The 6,000-nt window shown below is 48.7% G+C and overlaps 1 protein-coding gene across 1 annotated transcript in view; it reads left to right on the top strand.

The window, feature by feature from the left end:
• The first annotated feature begins 432 nt into the window (after nt 1-432).
• LRRK1 (leucine rich repeat kinase 1) overlaps nt 433-6,000 on the top strand; it is a 164,010-nt gene continuing 158,442 nt past the window's right edge. Inside the window, exon 1 of the mRNA XM_077124020.1 lies at nt 433-542. The gene's annotated coding sequence lies outside the window, so the exon portion shown is untranslated. The remainder of the gene's footprint in view (nt 543-6,000) is intronic.

Genomic DNA, 6,000 nt, shown 5'->3' with positions numbered 1-6,000 from the left:
CTTGCTTTGCGGGAATTTGGGCAGCATTCAAATGCGAGGTTAATCCGGAAATGATGATGCTGGACAGAGCAGAGGGACAACGAAAACCAGATTAATCCGAAAAGGAATTGATTAATCTGATTAATCTGAAGGGACCCGGTGTGCGTTACGCGGAGTCCCCAAACCTGGAGGAGGGCCTCGCTCAGGAAGGACCCTGGGGCCCAGTCATCTCCTGGGGCTGGGAGCAGGAAACTTGCTCGTACCTGCGTTTGCCGGCTGGGGGAAACTGAGGCAGGGCACCAAGGGGCCGCCGGGTCCGCACGTCGGTGGGAGCCGCAGCGGCGCCCCCAGCCTCGGGACGCCTCGGCCTCGCCCCGCGCTCCTCGCGCCGCCCTCCCGCCCGCCTCAGGATTGAGGAAGTGCGTCTGGTCCCGGCCCGGCCCCGGCGCGCCGCCCGAGGCGCGGGGGGCGGAGGGCGGTCGGAGCGCCAGGCCCGGCCCGCCGGTGTCCTCCTGCCCGCCCCGGGAAGCCCCTGCTCTGCAGCCCGCCCGCCGCCGCCGCAGGTAAGCGCTGCCCGGGCCGCCGGGGTGGCAGGCGGCCTCCCGCATCCCGACCCGACCCCGCGGCTCCCGGCGCTCGCCCCGGCCGGGCCCGCACTCGGGGGTCTGCGTGGAGCCTTCTGGCCCTGCGCCCGCGGGCGGCGCAGCCCGGGCCCCGCGTTCGGGGCGGCCGCGTGGTGGGGGACCGGGCGCCCTGACCCAGGGGCCGCGTTCACATCCCGAGGGGGCTCCCGGGGCGCGGCGATCACAGCCCCGATTCCTGAAGTCGCGCGTGAACCCGAGCCACCCCCCCGCGGGCCGGGGCGGAGGCGTGTGCGGGGCCCAGGGGGAAGCCCCCGAACCCCCGATCTCTGCGCAGGACGGCCCCGGGACGGCGAGGGGGAGGGGGAGCAGCGACAAGAAACAAAAGTAGGAAAATCCACCAGGCGGGCGTCTCGGCGTCTCCTCCGCCTTTGGAGAAAACTCCTCCTTCCACTTGGAGCGCGCGCGTGTTTGTGAGCGTGAGTGCGAGGGTGTTGGAAGGGACAGCCCCGGGCTCTCACTCTCCCAGGGGCGGCCCGGGTGATGCGGGAAGACCCAGGGTGCCTTCACTGTCCACAGTCAGGGGCGTCCTGGCTCAAGGGTAGCATCTCTGGCCGGATATTAAGACCAAAGGCCTTCCCTGCGGGTGACCTCCCCTGCGGGTGACCTCCCCAGCCGTCACAGGGGCGGTGAGATGAGTGCAGCCCGGGGCGCCCCGGGGGGTTGGCGGGAGATGGTGATGGGGGAGGCCAGAGCTTGCTTGGTGGCCAGCCAGACCAGGTGGCCGTTTGCAGTTTGATGGCCACGCACAAAATTTTTCCTCCCACGAACACAAGTGCAAGCAGCGGCTTGAGAGGCAGAGAAACCCAGGAACCGAGAGCTGTTTTTTTTAGCTAACTCCCACCCCCACCCAAAGAGTAGATGATTTTTAGAGGTATTATCAATCTATTGGAATATTAATGATACAACTAACATACGCAGGGTTTTGGTAAATGGAAACAGTTAAATATTTTATTAGGATTTTCTTCTCAGTATCTTTGCTTATGTCTTGTAAGCATAACTTAGGTGAAAACGTAAGGTTATGGCATACAAACCTCACACCTACCAAATTCTTAAAGGAGCTCTTGATGTCAACCAACGCCCTCTCTTCCCCCAGGCTGCTGCGTGTCAGGGAGTGGCCCTATCTCAACTCAGTTGCTATGAACGGATCCCTAGGCGTTATCCTTGATCCCGTTTTCTCATGCCCCGAATACAGTTCCTCAGTAAGTTCCGTTGGGGCTACCTCCAGAGGTGTCCCAGGGCCATCCACTTCTTTCTCAGCCTCCAACCCTAGCCCAAGATGCCAACACCTCTTTCCCCTAGGATTGCTGTCTTCCACCCTACCCCACCCACTCCATTCTCTAGGAACCAGAGAGGTTTTTTTTTTTTTTTTAAGAAAAAGAAAAGGTAAATAAGATTATGTCACTCCTCTGCTTGGGAGCCTTCAAGAGCTTCTCCTTGTAATTGGCATGAAATCTAGAGAACCCCTTCCCCTCTACCCCTGCAGGATCTGGTCTCTGTCATCTGGGAGGGCTGCCCCACTGGACTCCCAGTCACCCTGACTGAGCTCAGTCCCCAGTGCGGGGCCTCTGCATTGCTGTCCTTTGACTCTTGATGAGGTTGATACCTCAGAAGGTTCTAGAAGGCCTGCCTTGTCGAACCTGGCTAAACCCACCCTCCTTCTCTCTCACATCCCTCTCTTTGTGTCCTTCTTACATTCTCCGCTGTTTGTGTTTGTGTATACTTTCTTTATTCCATTTCTCTTTTAATTACCTGGCTGTTCCCCAACTTTGGCTTCCTGGGGTTAGAGACTGTGCCTAACATGTTCCTCACCCAGTCCCTGATTCCTAGAACCCTGCCTTGCACAGGAGATGCCCAGTGCAGACTGTTGGTGTAACTGAATGGTGAATGGGACAGCCTTCACTTATTTGTGGTTTCGGGCTCATGGGTTCTTCTTTTGCCAAACCCTTAGGAACTCCTCTAGGTTTGAGAACCACACACTTTTCCTGTGTGCAGCTCCATGATTATCTTGATATTCACAAACCTGTCAATGCATTTTGAAGACGAATGGATATCAGTAAAGGGATACTAATAATGCTAAAGGAAGGTCTAGAACCATGGAGCAATCAACTTGACCAGGCTTTTGATTTAAAAAGGAGCTGGTCTGTGTTAGTATTTCTAATGTGTTTGTTTCTTTTGCAAGTGTCTTGCAACTCTGGTTGTGGCAGCCCTTTCCAAATCTCTTGAAAGAAAACAGTGTGGGGGGTGCGGGGTCTCCTGTTTCTTCCCTGATGGAAACTTTGTAGCTGTAACTGACTTGACTTCCTCCCCACCAGCTGTAAGTTTCATGAACTCACGAAGTTCATGCCTCACAGAAAGGGCTCAATAAACAGTTGTAGAATTAACAGCAGGTTCCTTGTTTGTTTGTTTGTTTTTCCAATAAGTATTTAGGTTTATTCATTAATGCAAGTATAAGGGATTAGCAAATGGAAAAAAAATTGAATTTTGAAAAATATCTAGGACAATTATTATTTCAGAAATCCTCTTGAAGCCCACCTAAGAGGTATATATCATAATGAAAAGAATATATATATACATATATATAATTTATGACCATGAGTTATTGCATTGGTCTGAACTCAAAAGAAAAAGGAGGAAGCAAAGATCAGTTTGAGGGCAAAGATAGCGTAAAACTTGTGTTACCTCATCTTAAAACTATTACCTTAGAGTATAAACAAATGTACAAATTATAATTAAAACTGCTCCGGGGGCAAAATCCTCCTCTGGTAAAGTGATTTTCAAAAGGAAACTGAAAATGAAAAGGGGAACAAAATATGCTGGGTGAGGGTAAGCCTAAAATATTTTAAAGATTTTTTTTTTAGCTCTAAAACATTGTATGGTAAGACATTTCTGTTTTCAAAAGGAATGCCTAGCGTTTGGATTTTTGAAGTGTTGCTGGGTGTATTTCGTAGCTGTTTTAGAGACATGTTAGAAAGCGAATAGCAGCTGTGCTTCTCAGTTTCTGAACATTGCATGTGTGATTTGGAGCCCTTATTTTACAACAGAGATTCTGTCTTGTGTTTTCCCGTGGTCGCCATCTCAAGTTGATTTTCCTAATCAGGTTTTGCAGTTTATAAGGTTTTAGCCAATAAATCTTGGCCACATCTGTCCTTTCTCCTTGGGCTTTGCAGGCGCTGGGAATTCAAAGGCTGATGTTTCTCACAGTTTCTCTAGACCTTTTCCTCTTTGGTTTGGAAAGGTGGCAGTTCATCATGCACTAGGCCTCTGATGTACGACCTGTCTGGCTTTACTTCCCCCTGCCTTTAAGGGGTGCCTTTCAGCTTCACCAACATGGGTGAGTCCTAGAGGCCGCCCACTTGCGCCAGGTGCCCTGATTTCCAGGCTTTTAATTGCAAAATTCCAAGTGATCTCCACAGCCCTGCCCTGTGCCTGATCAGTACCCATCCTGTTCAGGTATTTTCTACGACCCACTCCTTGGGGAGACTGAGCCTCTGCCCTACAGCATTTATACTCTGAGCTAGTTAATCAGGGGGAAGTGGGAGACCCTGCTGGCCTCCCCATCGTCACAGTGTTATTGCAGGTAATATCCACCCCTAGCCCTGTTGCAAAAAGTGATTGCAAAAATTCACCTTATTTGATAAGATATCCATTTTAGGTTGTTAAGATTTCCATATGTTAATTGTGAAAATATTTGTATCTTCATGTTTTCCTGAAATAAGGAAAATATTTAGTAACATAGGTCATTACTATACCAATGCAGATATTTGTAAGAACTTTCTACTTGATATTTTGAGAACATTCACAATTTTGGCAGCTGATCAAATGGTATCTAAGCTAGTTTTTAATACTTAGAATTTAAGACTGTTGCTATCCGAATATGTAGATTTTTTTCCTTGTTGCCTTAATTTTAAATTTCCTTGTTGTCTTAAGTTTTATGAAACTTACTGTGCAAACACAGGCTTTGTGATGATTATATAAATATATATATTTTAAATATGCTTATGGGTACGCTAACTAAGATATCCATTTTTGGTGGTTCTAAGTGTATTGTTTGTTTTCTTAAATAAAAAATATGTTAAAAAAAAAAAGAAAGAAAGAAAAAGAAGAAGATGAAGAAGAAAGGGGAAGCTAAAATAAGAAATTCACCTTAGTTGAATTCTCACAACAACCCTGTGCCAGGTTGCCTGGAAAGCAGAGTGTGTGTCTGTTTTTTACAGACAAGGGAACTGAGACACCCATAAGCTTCAGTTTGAGGTCACACACATATGGCAGAGAAGACCCAAGCTTTCAGTGTTCAGACTGTGCTTTTTCCTTTACATATTCTCTTAGGAGTCATTTATGTGACACCGATTTTGGGGGCGAGGGGGGACGGCAATATCGTCACCTATTGTGGAGTTGTCTGTCTTAGAGAACACACACACGAGTTGCCAATTCTTCGTCCTTTGTCCAGGGCAAAGATTCTATGCAAACATTAATAGAAGCTCATGCATTTCACGTAGTTGTAGCTTTCCCACCATCCACTTTGCACCATACCAGCCTGAGCTCAGCCTGGATCTTGCTCTCAAGAGCCCGATGGTCCTTTAATCACCATAGCAGATGGGCACTCACATCAGTGCTTTGCTCAGAGTCTTGTTAGTCTTATTAGCTTAATCTAATTTAGGATTGCTCATCCTTAGAACTATAGACATTTTGGACCCGGTGATACTTTGCCGGGGAACTGTCCTGTGCATTGTGCATTATAGGATGTTTAGTAGCGTCTCTGGCCTCTATCCGGTAGATGCCCATAGCACCCCACCTCCCCACCCCCCATTCAATTGTGACAACCAAAAATGTTTCCAGACATGGCCCAATATACCTCGGGAGGTCAGAATGTCTGGGGCGTCTTTCTGTTAACCCCCAAAGTGCAAACTGACTTGGGCTTCATGATCAGTAACAATTCCTGCAGACCCTTTTTGGAAACGTTTTCTGCCTGCCTCTGGGCTTCTGGAAAAGTCTGTCCCGGGCAAAGAAAGGACCCTCAATGTGCCTGCCCCACCCAATCAGAAAATAAGCCCCTTAAGAGTAAGGGCCTTGTTTACTTGTTTTGGTATCTCTGTCCCTAATAAAGGGCCTGGCTTCCTTGCAAGTGACAAGGAACAAGGATTCCTTTACTGCTAAGTGTTTTACAGTTGTTTCCAGTTTCTTTATGATTCTTCTCTCAGACATGATCATGGCAAATTGGAGGGGGATTGGGGGGGGGGGTGCTATGACCTCTCACTGCAGGGGTTGTGAAGAAAGTTGCCAAGGAAAGGGAAGGAATCAGTGAATAAATGTAAATGGCAAATATTTGCAAGGGCATGGGAAGAGACTTAACAGTTAACCAAAACTTAACTGATTTCAT

The sequence above is a fragment of the Tamandua tetradactyla genome, chromosome 12 (assembly GCF_023851605.1).
Source record: "Tamandua tetradactyla isolate mTamTet1 chromosome 12, mTamTet1.pri, whole genome shotgun sequence".
Classification (NCBI taxonomy): domain Eukaryota; kingdom Metazoa; phylum Chordata; class Mammalia; order Pilosa; family Myrmecophagidae; genus Tamandua; species Tamandua tetradactyla.
This window is presented reverse-complemented; position numbering and strand designations above follow the sequence as displayed.